Consider the following 12,964-nt stretch of genomic DNA (forward strand, 5'->3'; position numbering starts at 1 on the left):
TTAAAATGTGGTTTTACTCTGCTCTATTATCTTCTAACAGGTGCTGGCTTTCATTCAAATAGAAATGCACACTGAAAGCTTTTGGCCAAGACCAAAGCTTAATCAAGACCAGAACCCCTTCTGATTCCACCATTGCTAATTTATACAGTAGTACTGTAATGAATACTGCCTTGGTTAACCATAATCTTCATTTACCTCATACATCTTTCAATTGAGTTAAGTCATTAGGGGAAAAAATAGATTAAAGAATGAAATCTGCAGTGGTATAATCTCTTCCCTTGCTGAAAGCAACAAGACGTAATGATGCCAAAACACAGGGTGCAGGCTAATCCGAAGTCTGCTACTCAGTGAGGTGGTAAAGATCTGTCTGGACTGTACCACTTCAGACTGCGGGGCGGGTGAGCAAGAATCGCACGATGGAATACCCTTCCATATCCCTCAAAAGCCCCTCTGCATAAGGCACTAGGTAAGCCTTCCCCAACCTGCTGCCCACCTGATGTTTGGGACTGCAACTCACATCAGCCCCAACCAGCACAGCTGTATTGGTATTAGAGAGGAGCGCCTAGCCGTCTTCTTGACATGCTGACATACACTTTGTGTGGAGGCACGTTCAGTCGTGTGAGAACTAGACCCCACAGGGAGAGATCCACTGGGAAGTTTTTCTGTGCATGCCCCATTACACCGAAAAGTGGTGTTCCCATTCATTTAAATTAGGCCCCCACAGGAGAGTTTGTTGGTGGACTGTGTCAAAACAGTTCGTTATGCAGGGAAAGAGATGTTTCTCCCCACCCTCTAGTCTTGTAATTGCTGTTTCTGAGACCTTTCAGCTGTCCGTATGTCAAAACCTCAGTGGCTTATTGTTACTGCTCCCTTGCACTGCCCAAAGAGAATGTGACTATTCAAGATTTTCCTTTTTTTAATGCAACTTCTTTTTGTTGGCAATGTTGTTGTGAACAGTTGGGGGGGGGGGAGAGAAAGTACTTCCGTGTCCCCTTTCTGCTGAAGGATCCCTTTGCATTAGTTTTCAGTTGAGAAATCCTTAGCCCTGCCCAGATATCCATATGTGTTGAAAGGGAGGAATCCCATTCCTGACTTCCATGTGTCCTGGGGTGCCATTGGTATACAGCAGGGGTCAGCAAACTTTTTCAGCAGGGGGGCAGTCCACTGTCCCTCAGATCATGTGGTGGGCTGGACTATATTTTGAAGGAAAAAAATTAACAAATTCCTATGCCTCACAAATAATCCAGAGATATGTTTTAAATAAAAAGACACATTCTACTCATGTAAAAACACGCTGATTCCCGGGCCGTCCACGGGCCGGATTGAGAAGGTGATTGGGCCGCATCCGGCCCCCGCACCTTAGTTTGCCTACCCCTGGTATACACCCTCCCTCCATGCATTCACTTCAATGCATATAGGTTCTTCTATGCACATCTAGTGCTGTACAGAAATGCAGGGCATGGGCCCTGCATGTGTGCTGTGCATTCAGGCATGGTTCAGATCGAACCCTGGGCAATCTGGAAGACCTGAGGCCCCTGGGACCAGCAGGCAGACCCTTATCTACATGTGCATTTACTCACATAAATGACTGAACTATTAATATAGTTACTATGTTATTATTGCTATGCTTCGTTTCACCATTAAATGAAGATTCATTTCATTTCCTAATTAGGTGAGCTACTTATTGGTGGGCACAATGAGGCTGGGATGAACATGGTGAACCAGGAATGACATCCCAATGAAATGCAAGGGACTTGTGAACTACACAAAGAGTTCTAGTTACAAGTAGGTAGCCATGTTGGTCTGCCGTGGTTAAAACAAAATAAAAAAAATTCCTTCTAGTAGCACCTTAAAGGTAAAGGGACCCCTGACCATTAGGTCCAGTCCCCTGACCATTGGGACCATTAGGTCCAGTCGTGGCCGACTCTGGGGTTGCGGCACTCATCTCGCTTTATTGGCTGAGGGAGCCGGCGTACAGCTTCTGGGTCATGTGGCCAGCAGACTAAGCTGCTTCTGGCGAACCAGAGCAGCGCATGGAAACGCCGTTTACCTTCCTGCCGGAATACCTATTTATCTACTTGCACTTTGACGTGCTTTTGAACTGCTAGGTTGGCAGGAGCAGGGACTGAGCAACGGGAGCTCACCCCATCACAGGGATTGGAACCGCCAACCTTCTGATCAGCAAGTCCTAGGCTTAACCCACAGCGCCACCCGCATCCAGCTAAGTTTGTTATTGGTATGAGCTTTCGTGTGCATGCACACTTCTTCAGATACACTGAAACAGAAGTCACCAGACCCTTATATATAGTGAGAGGGTGGGGAGGGGTATTACTCAGAAGGGTGGTGGGAATGGGTGATTGGCTGATAGGTGTGGTAAGCCTGTTGACAACTGTTAACGACTGCAGTTGGTCTTACAGGAAAAAGCAAGGGGTGAGATGGCTAAAAATAGCTTTATCATGTATAATGAGATAAGAATCCAATGTCTCTATTCAGACCAGGTCTCTCCATGGTTTTAAGTTTGGTAATAAGTTGCAATTCAGCAACTTCTCTTTCCAGTCTATTTCTGAAATTCTTTTGTAATATGACAGCTACTTTGAGATCTTGTATAAAATGTCCTGGGAGACTGAAGTGTTCTCCAAATGGTTTCTCTGTCTTGTGATTCCTGATGTCAGATTTTTGTCCATTTATCCTTTCGCACAAAGAGGTTGTCTCAGTGGAGACTTCATAGAAAACAATCCTTGTGAATTAAAGAACATTGACATGCTGACATATGATTCAACCAGATCGTAGCTGGTTCTTCTCTCCACCCCACCTCCCTGTTTTTTGGGTTAGGTCTCCTCTTCTTGCTTTGAAACCACTGTAGTTTGCCACCCTCTTTTCAATCCTGTTACCTGCAGGCAACATGCTTGTGAAGCATGTTTCCATCATCCCTGTAGGTAAGGACCCCTGACCATTAGGTCCAGTCGTGACCGACTCTGGGGGTGCGGCACTCATCTTGCTTTATTGGCCGAGGGAGCCGGTATACAGCTTCCGGGTCATGTGGCCAGCATGACTAAGCTGCTTCTGGCGAACCAGAGCAGCGCACAGAAATGCTGTTTTCCTTCCTGCCAGAGCGGTACCTAATTATCTACGTGCTTTCGAACTGCTAGGTGGGCAGGAGCAGGGACCGAACAACGGGAGCTCACCCCATTGCGGGGATTCGAACTGCCGACCTTCTGATCGGCAAGTCCTAGGCTCTGTGGTTTAATCCACAGCGCCACCCGCGTCCCTGTAGGTGCTGCTACACTAAAGGCCTGAGTCTGACAATGTGAGGTCACTGTTGCCCTCTCCTGCAGAGTGCAGTGATTGGCTGTGTCTTTTATGCAGGTCTTTTAGGTCTCCTGTTCACTGAGGTCACATGGACCTCTAGCAACAGAGATGGATACAGGACCACTCCAGACTATGGACCGGCTCTTTCTGGGGGAATATGACCCCATCCAAAGCAGGCAAGTCACCGATTAACTGAACTCAGGAACTGCCCATCTATATCACCTCCATAATGCCCGGATTCAGACTCAGCGTTTTGGTCCTCATCCAACCCACCACCAAGTCCAGGACTTGCATGACCTCTTGATTCAGATGTTAAAGAAAAATAGAGCTGGATGTCATCAGTGTACTGGTGGCACCACACACCAAATTTCAAAAAAATTATCCCAAATAATCCAAAGCTCCCTTGCAGCTATCAGGATTGCACCTTCTTCTCACTAGCTGGTGAATGGAAGACTCAAGCCCGTTCAGCTTGACAGTGTGTGTGTGTGTGTGTGTGTGTGTGTGTGTTCCTGAGAATAGGGCCAGCACAGCTATCTGTGGGAGTTGTAGTCCAACTATATCTGAAGGACCAGAGGATCCCCACCTATGTTTTGGGGTAGTAATTTATAGAAAGGGGGTACCCATTACAATTCAATCTACATAGTAAAGGATTTTAGTAGCATGTTTTTAGCTCAGCCTTCATCAGCCATCAATCTAGTGCCTTCAAATATCTGCTCCCAACAGCTTCATGTAGATGTGATACCCTGCGGCACCCCACAGCACAGCTGCTAGAGGGTTGAGAAATAATCACCTGGTGCTATTCTCTGAAACCAGCCCTGGGGGTGGGTCCAGAACCATGGAAGAACTGTGTGCTTCCCCACCAATGTTCAGAGCTAATTCAGAAGGATGCCATGGTCAGCGGTATCAAACTTGTTGAGACACCAAGTGTCAGAGCTGCTTCCAGATCCCAGCTCACAGAGGACCACGCTAGCCGGCAACACTGTACAAAAGTCTTTATTGAGTTACAGTTTCCATTTTCAAGCCGCAGCGCGCAGCTCTACGTCTTAGAAGCTAGACCGGCGAAGCTCCGTCTGAGTCTCCGCCTCCTGTACACCAACTTAATACTCTAGCCTTACTCCACCTCTTCCTTTTTTCCTTCCTTCTCTGGGTCCCTCTGCCCCCCGTGGTCTCTTCCTTCCTGGACTCTTCTGACGCTGACCCCCCGGACTCTTCTCCCTCCTTGCGGCGGGCTTTAGGACCTGGCTCCCTATCCGGGCTGCTTACTGTGCCGCCTTCCTGTGCATTTGAACTTGGCGCGCGCGCCCAACCTTCAACCTTCCTCTTGACCGTTTCCTCGCTCCCCGATGGAGGTGTGGCCAATCCTGACTCATGCCCTCCCGCTTGCGGCGAGCCGCCTGATCCCGATACCTGGGACCCCTCCTCCCTACTGCGCTCTGGTGGGGAAGCTGGCCCCGATTTCCAACTGCTGCTCTCTGAGTCCCCTCTGGTACCTTCTTCCTGGGGTGTCCCCCTAGGTGCCCCCCTTTCTCTGACCACTGGCACTCCTTTCTGTGAATCTTCCGATTCACTGGAAAGACTCAGAGATCTCGGGCCGCTGTCATCGCTCATATTTCCTTCAGATTCCTCCCCCTCGCTCTCTGTTTCCTCCCTTTCCTGTGCCTCTGCTCCTGAACCCCTGACACCAAGTAAGAATAAGAGGGTAACACTCCCAATGCATTGTGTGGAGAGCTAGATTTGTGGAAGTTCTCCATTTATTCTATGAGCCTGCTGGTTCTGTTTTGACTTTTGTCCCTTCAACCGTTAAGAGCAATGCAAAGCTTAATCATAAGACAAATTGTTCTTGTTTTGTGATGGTAGGGGAATCCCATTGACAGTGGAGGCAAGCTAGGGTTATATGCTCTGTGTGAGTATGTCTTCTGCTATTAGTATTCAAGGACACCCAGAGTAATAGTTTTCTTCCCATCTAGAAAATTCACATTGAAATGCTCCCATTTCCCCCCAAAAGTGCCTGTATTCCTTTCTGGTGAAGTCAAATGCCTGCCTTGGCATTTTATACATCTGAGCCATTTGATCTATCAATTAATAAGACTTTAACCAAACACTGTAAAGTAGGGGACCATCAGAGAGGCCTCAGCCCTTGGCTGGGATTGCTAAGACTCACTGTGAACAGCTGGCCTCTTTACAGTCCTTGTGATGCAGATTAAATGAAAATAATACATGGCAGAGAGAGAAAAAGGCAAAATCATTTGAACTTCACAAGTTATAGCCCTGAGCCATTTCACTACAGCTCATTAGGGAGTTTATGTTTATACTGTAATGCCTTTAAATATATCTGATTTTTCTAAACAGGGTTTTGTAAATTAGAACTTTCCCAAGGGGCTAACCCGGTGCAAGCTGTTCTACTTGGACTGTAGCCGGAACGAAAAGGCTACAGGGGAGCAGGAACGGATTAGAGTATGAGGGCTGGGGCTGAGATGGTACCCGACTTGGACAAGTTCAACTGTCTCTCAGCCATGAAGCTTGCTGGGTGGCCTTGAGAAGTCCCCCCCCCTCTTTCTTAGCCTAGTCCGCCTCTCAGGGTCATCCCAAAGCTAGTGGAAATCCAAGTAAGAATGATAAAAATGGGTTGCTTAATAGATTCACATTTTCACATTGTGATTTATGCAAGAAGTTGTTGTTTGTCTGTCGTTAGTTGGCTCCAAAATGCACAAGTAAACTGATTACGTGGGAAATAACTTGCATGAGCAGCATTACACCAGCCAGTTGTGACGTTGCTCTGGATTCATGACTTAGGACAGGCTTCCTCAGACTCAGCCCTCCAGATGTTTTTGGCCTACAACTCCCATGATCCCTAACTAGTAGGACCAGTGGTCAGGGATGATGGGAATTGTAGTCTCAAAACATCTGGAGGGCCGAGTTTGAGGAAGCCTGACTTAGGAAATCAAGCCAAGACCACAGTATCTGTAGGCAGCTGCATCCAACACTGTCATCGTCGCCAGATGTTGATACCAAACACCACAAACATATTTGCCATGGAGTTTGTGCAGATGGGCGATGGCAAAGACAAGACAAGGGAAGCTGCATCAACCCATGGGCTTTCTCAATGTCAACAGCCCAGTTGTATCAATGGGAAGCTACATGTCTGTCATGTAGCCATAAGCTGTTACAATCACGCGCAGCATAGTTGGGCAAGTTGGGCTCGGTTGTCTCACGTAACCATGAACACTATCCTGGCTACTACACTAATCTGTGTTCTGTTCCAGCTTCACATGTCCACAGGATTAGGGTCAGCCTCAGTTGCTGTTGCTTACCGTTTATATACTGGTGGCTCCCCACTTGTGTGTGCTCAATTTACACGCAGCCGTGGATGTGCACGGTGCCAGAAAAAAAATTAATAAATTGACTAAAACTGCAAAAAGGCCAAAAACAGACTGAAAAGAGTGGGGGAAACTGCAAAAACCGCACAAAAAGAGTTAGGAAACAGATAGTAGTCCCAGGAGCCTTTACAACTGCAATCCCAGGAGCCTTAGTTAATGACCTTTGAGGCCTGAGGAGACTTTGAATTTGAGAAAGGAGGTTTGGAGGAAGGAATTGTGGTGGAATTTGACTTATTTTTGGTGTAGTTTAGCACTTCAGGGAATTGGTCCACCTGTCTTGTCGTTGTTTCCACATCTTCCTCCAGTGAAGAGGAAGGCTGAGAGCCACCATTGCCACCAGTCATGCCATTCTGGTAAGTGCTGCTGGTTTTTTAAGGGGTTTTCAAGGGTTTTCCCAAAGTTTAGAGGGGGTTCATAGTCTTTTTAGATGGCGTTTGTTTCCTACTATACATGATTTCATGTATGCGTGCGGTACCCGGAAACATAACCCCCACGTAAGTGAAGAGATGCCTGTACAACATTTTCACCCATGCATAGTTTGTGGGACTAATTTTAACAGTGGGGTATGACAGTAAGGGGTGTGTCATATATCTACTTACTACTGTCCTGTGTAAAGCTATCTGGCAACAAGACACAATGAGATATGTATGATTAACTCATCCAATCTTTTTGAGGGAAGTCACTTGGTGCTCTGAAATTATATCTCCTGGCCCTGGGGAATGGTCTAAGAAGATGTGAAACTTTTCCATGGCTAAATCTCACCTCAGTCAGTGCCGGATTGGAGTTCCATTTAAGCTGCTCTGAGCCTCAGTGTGATATGGAAAGACTTCAGCTCTGTGGCAAAGCACTTGCTTTTCATGCAGAGGGTCCCAGGCTCAATCCTTGACCTCTCCAGCTTGGACTGGGAGAGGTCCCCATCCAAAAGCCTAGATAACCAATCAGCACAGACAATACTGAGCTTGATGGACCAATGATCTGACTCAGTATAAGGTAGCTTCCTCTGTTTGTAACTAAATAATTGACTCCTTTTTTTGAGAGAGCCAGACTAGGTAGAGAGTTGGACTGAGACCAAGGAGATACTTAAATTGGAATGTTTTATTGCATTTTTTAATTTTGGCTGATTCCATTTTAATGTTTTATTAGGATTTCTTTATTCCCTATTTTCTTTTTGGGCAATTTTATTTTAATGGGAATGCCTTATTCTATTGTGGATGGCTTGCGGAATTGGTTTTTATACTTGTAAACTGCTTAGAAGCTTATTTTGACATTAAGTGGTAGATAAATAAGTAATGCATCTTTTTTTAAAGAAAAAAAAATCACTACTCAGCTGTAGACGGCCTTGGACTCATCACCCTCTTCCCACCATTGTTTTTCAATCTAACCAGGCATGCTGTGAGGATAAAATTAGACAACCCATGCAAAGCCACCATAGACTCCTCACAGGAGCTTCAAATCTGACAGCTACAAATAAGCCATGGATTGAATATATTTCATGCACATATGGTTATCAGCTAAATTTCAGGCTACCAGTGGCTCACCGTTGGCTAATTTAAAGTCAAGGATTTTTATTATTTTTTAAGTTCTGTATGCCTGCACAGAGAATTCACAATCCACACACCCCCTTCCTCCATAAATTCCACTTCATTGGGTACATTTCTGCTTCCTTTTGTGTATTTCAACAACGATAAGAGCTAATAAAATATGGTTATTTTCCTAAAACCTAATGAGCATAGGAACTTATTCTGCATATCTCACACTGCCTTAAAGATGCTGGAGATAGGCCCCAAAACCAGGCTAAAGTTAGCACATACTATATACTATCATTCAAAATTGTTTAGACTTTTTCTTTTGATTCATGCCGTTGCTGTATTTTGCACATCCTCCTGGCCACTCTGAGCAGCTGTAACAACACTTGCGGTATTACCAGTAATTTGCAACTTATCAAACATGATTGAACCTTGTTCTTTTGTGTAAATGAAACAGAACTCTCTGGTTAGCTTTCTTTATACTTTGGAAATAGTGCAAAGGAAACCAAAGCTATATTTGCATGCCAGACAATGAAACATAACACACAGTGTATACATGCCTTTGACATTGTAATTACTAGCTGTTGTTTAGATTCCATGTATGGTCACTGGCTTTGGCTGTGTCGAAATCAGCTGTATCAACATTTAATCAAAGTCTTATAGATTTGGGGTGTATATTTTTCTAATGTCAAAATGGAAATGCTAAGACTAAAAAATAAGTTTGAGTGGGATGAAGATGCGTGCCTGATAGGCTGCAAAAATAATGAATGTTTGCGCCATAACGAGCAAGGCCCTTCTCTGAGGTTTCGCCCCCTTAATGAAACAAAACAGAGCGAGCAATTTTCAGTTGGAATGGCTTTCCTCAGAGTCTTGGCAACTTTTAATTAGTTCTGCTGGGATTCAAATGTAAAATTGGAGCGCAGCGCTCTCCCATTCAGCAGGCTGCATAGCTTACCTATCCTGCAGAACTCTTTCCAGCTAGAGATTGAGAGTTGATCCTATCGTTGCCTGGGTTAAATCATATCCAAGCCTCTGGCACATAGCATTTGGAGTGCAGTGACTTGTACCTAATGCCGTCCAATGTCAAATATGCATCACATGAAACAAAGGCTGAAGAGATTAAGACTAGAGCTTCATTCATCTAAATGCATATGGACAGACCCTGTCTATATCTTCTCTAAGCGATGGTATGTATCTCCTTGAATGCCAGTGTATGTGTGTGTGTGTGTGTGTGTGTGTGTGTGTGTGTGTGTGTAAAGGGACCCCTGACCATTAGGTCCAGTCGTGACCGACTCTGGGGTTGCGGTGCTCATCTCGCTTTATTGGCCGAGGGAGCTTCCGGGTCATGTGGCCAGCATGACTAAGCCGCTTCTGGCAAACCAAAGCAGCACACAGAAACGCCGTTTATTTTTCTGCCGGAGCGGTACTCATTTATCTATTTGCACTTTGATGTGCTTTCGAACTGCTAGGTTGGCAGGAGCAGGGACCAAGCAACGGGAGCTCACCCTGTCGTGGCGATTCGAACCGCTGACCTTCTGATCAGCAAGTCCTAGGTTCTGTGGTTTAACCCACAGCGCCACCCGCGTCCCTTGACTAGGAATAACATAGGAACCCACGTAATACTGACCCAGATCATTTGTCCACCTAGCTCAATATTGTCTACATTGACTGCTCCCCAGGGTTTCAGAGATGGGGCTCTCATGTTTTTACCTTTCAGCATCCAAAGCAAATGTTCTACCAATGCCACTTAGCTATAACACTTTGCATATAATCCTTTATACTAGTGACCAAAAATTACAAGTAATCACCTTGGCCTGAAAAAAATCAAAGAGACCTTATGCTTTAGATTCAGACAATAATTGTTCATAACATAAATTATCATTTGGCTATAATTTGGCTATAATCAACTGTATATGTGGTGTTTTTTCTGTGTCAGCTGAAGCGCCACATTTTCCCTTCCACATGTAGGATCAATGTGTAGAATGTGGAGCTGCAAACTCTGTTGTGTGTTGATTTCATTAACTTAGGTAAAATATTTATACCCCATTCCTTAATCTCCAGAGCACACACAGCATCTGACAAACATAAAATTCCAATAAAACTTAAAAATCATGCAGATAAACCAATTGGGGGTGGGGTGGGGAGATTAAACACAGCAGCAGCAAACTACTTTAAGGGGAAGGGGCGAGACACAGCAGCATCTTCAAAGTCTTTCAGAAATTTGGCAGAGAAGGAACCTGATGAATTGATGGTGGAAGATCATTCTAGATTTGAGGGGCCACAACTGAAAAGTCCATGCTGCTCTGTCCTCACCCAACTCACTTCAGAATAAAAAAGATACTCTGAGCTGTTCTAGAGTGCATTTGGAGTCTGACATGAGAAGTGCATACATTTTGAGCCCCCATTGTTGAACTAATGAGTTTTCTGCACAGTTTTTTTAAAAAATTCAGGAGTGGTTTTCACATATGGTTTCATGGAAAGGCACAGTGACTCGGTGATGTTTCCTTTCATATGAGAATTGGGTTTCCATTGCTTTCACAATACCTGAATGGTTAGTAATGAAGGCCTAATTGAAATGCATCATGCTATCTGTAAAACAATTATAGCCAACATGTGAATTTATAAGCATTTTGTAAAGTGAGTATAAATGATCAGCATTATTGTGTATAGGTTATTTGATTATTTTTAGAACATTGTACAATATGTTATTATGCACTGTTACGTTTTCATCATTATTTGTGACCTTTTCAATTATATATTACAATTCCAAGTGCCCTTTCTTTGTTTTGTTTTCTGTTTTTCATCCACCAGAGGCCTTTTGTTTTGTTTTGTTATCCTAGTGAAAACCAAGAGAGAATACAATAATGCATCTTTTCTCCTTGGCCTGTGAGTTCAGCTGCCTACTGATGCTTGCTTGTTCTATGTTTTGCTAGTTTGTCGAATTTGTTTTTGTAACCAACAAGTAAGTGCTCTCAACTGAGATGTGCTGCTTTAATAAAATAATCAACCATCACAACCATCTCTGTGCTCTCTCGGACTTTGAAGCCCGAGGCATTTTAGAGAGCTAAAGGATTTCCTGAGAGCAAGGAGGAGGACATTGTGGAGATCATGAGAGATAAGAAGCACAAGGCTATCAATGACTACTAGCCCGAACTGCCACTGTTGGAGGCAAGCTACTTTTGAATGCCACCAGTGGGAAGAGGGCTTCCGGGCTTCTGATAAGTATCTGGTTGGCCACTGTGAAAACAGGATGCTGGACTAGATGGTTCATTGATTTGATCCAGCGGGGTTATTCTTATGTATATAGGAAAGTACTGCTAGCGAGCTCCCTAATCTGGCCCAACCAGGGGTCTGATCCCTGCCTCTTTCTCCTTAAAGTATTATAGGACAGATGAGTGACTAGGCAAACAAGTGTGGCCATCATGAGCTAGCAAGATACTGAATGTCCTTCAGTGTTCATCTTCAAGCCTTTCTTTAAATTTTGAAATTAAGTGAACAGGGGAGAAATTTGATTTTGTTCACATTTAAAGTCAAATCTTTCATATCTGCATTTTCCAAAACAACATGAGAAATGAAGCACAGCCATCCTTCCAAATTCACGGTTATCTGAATTTTGCAATGCAGTTAGCCAACCAAATAATATTAACAAAAATGCATGTATTAGGAAAAATTGTGCATAGAAATGGATATATTAGTGGTAAAAAAAAGTGTCATGTTAGATGACATTGCTTGTGAAAAGGTGTACAGTGCTAATAACTGCATAAAATGTGTTTATTTGGATAAATTTTCACAAAAATGCTGCAGAATTTTCATGCTGTAGAATTTTCATGCAGCAGAATTTTCATGCTGTAGAATTTTCAGATTGTTGCAGAAATGTGGAGAACTGAATTTAAGATATGAAAAAATAATAAGGTGAGAGAAGCGAAATTGATAGACCTTTCTATCCCTAAAAGTGAATGAGAGACAATGGGAGGTTAGTCAGAGTAGAACCACTGAAATCAACGAGACTTCCTCCCATCGTAAATGCATGAGTTATTTAATATTTTTTATTTAAATATTATACCAGCCTCCAGGCAAATCTCAAGGCAGTTTAGAACAGTCAATGGTAACTTTTAAAGAAGACATTAAATAAGCAGAGTAAGATACAACAGAAGAAGAGGCCTGCTGGATAAGACCACAGGCCCAACATCCTCACAGTTGTGGACAAGATGTCCTTGACCAGCACATGAGCACTATAGCACTCTCCCCTCTTGTGATTCCCAGCAATTTGTATTCAAATGCATAAACAAACACAGAGGCAACAATAACCATAACAGCCAGGCAATCTCTCAAGGCTTGGTATCAATAACCCATAAAGTCTAGAAGAATAAATATATTTTCAGGAGTTACTGCAAACTCAACCTTCATTCAGGGAGAGATGGCTCTGCAGACCCACAAAAATCCCTCCCTTGGTTACACCAGATGTCCTTCAGTGGTTTGCAATACAAAAAAGGGTCCTCATCCTGAGATCTTAATAGCTGATCTCATCATACAGGTGAAAGCTTTCTTTCAGTGAACCAGATCCCAGGTTGTTCAGACCCTTACAAGTCAACAGCATAACCTTAAATTTGGCCTGGTAGCAAACAGGCTGGACTTTCAAGAGTGGATGTTAATTGATCATGATAGACTGCTCCAGTTAGCAGTCTCACCACTACATTTTGTAGACCATTCAGGGCAGCTTACGTTGTGTTCCTAAGGCAGCAATTGTTGTGC

Source organism: Podarcis vaucheri (genome assembly GCF_965113315.1).
Source record: "Podarcis vaucheri genome assembly, chromosome: 12".
In the NCBI taxonomy this organism is placed as follows: Eukaryota; Metazoa; Chordata; class Lepidosauria; order Squamata; family Lacertidae; genus Podarcis; species Podarcis vaucheri.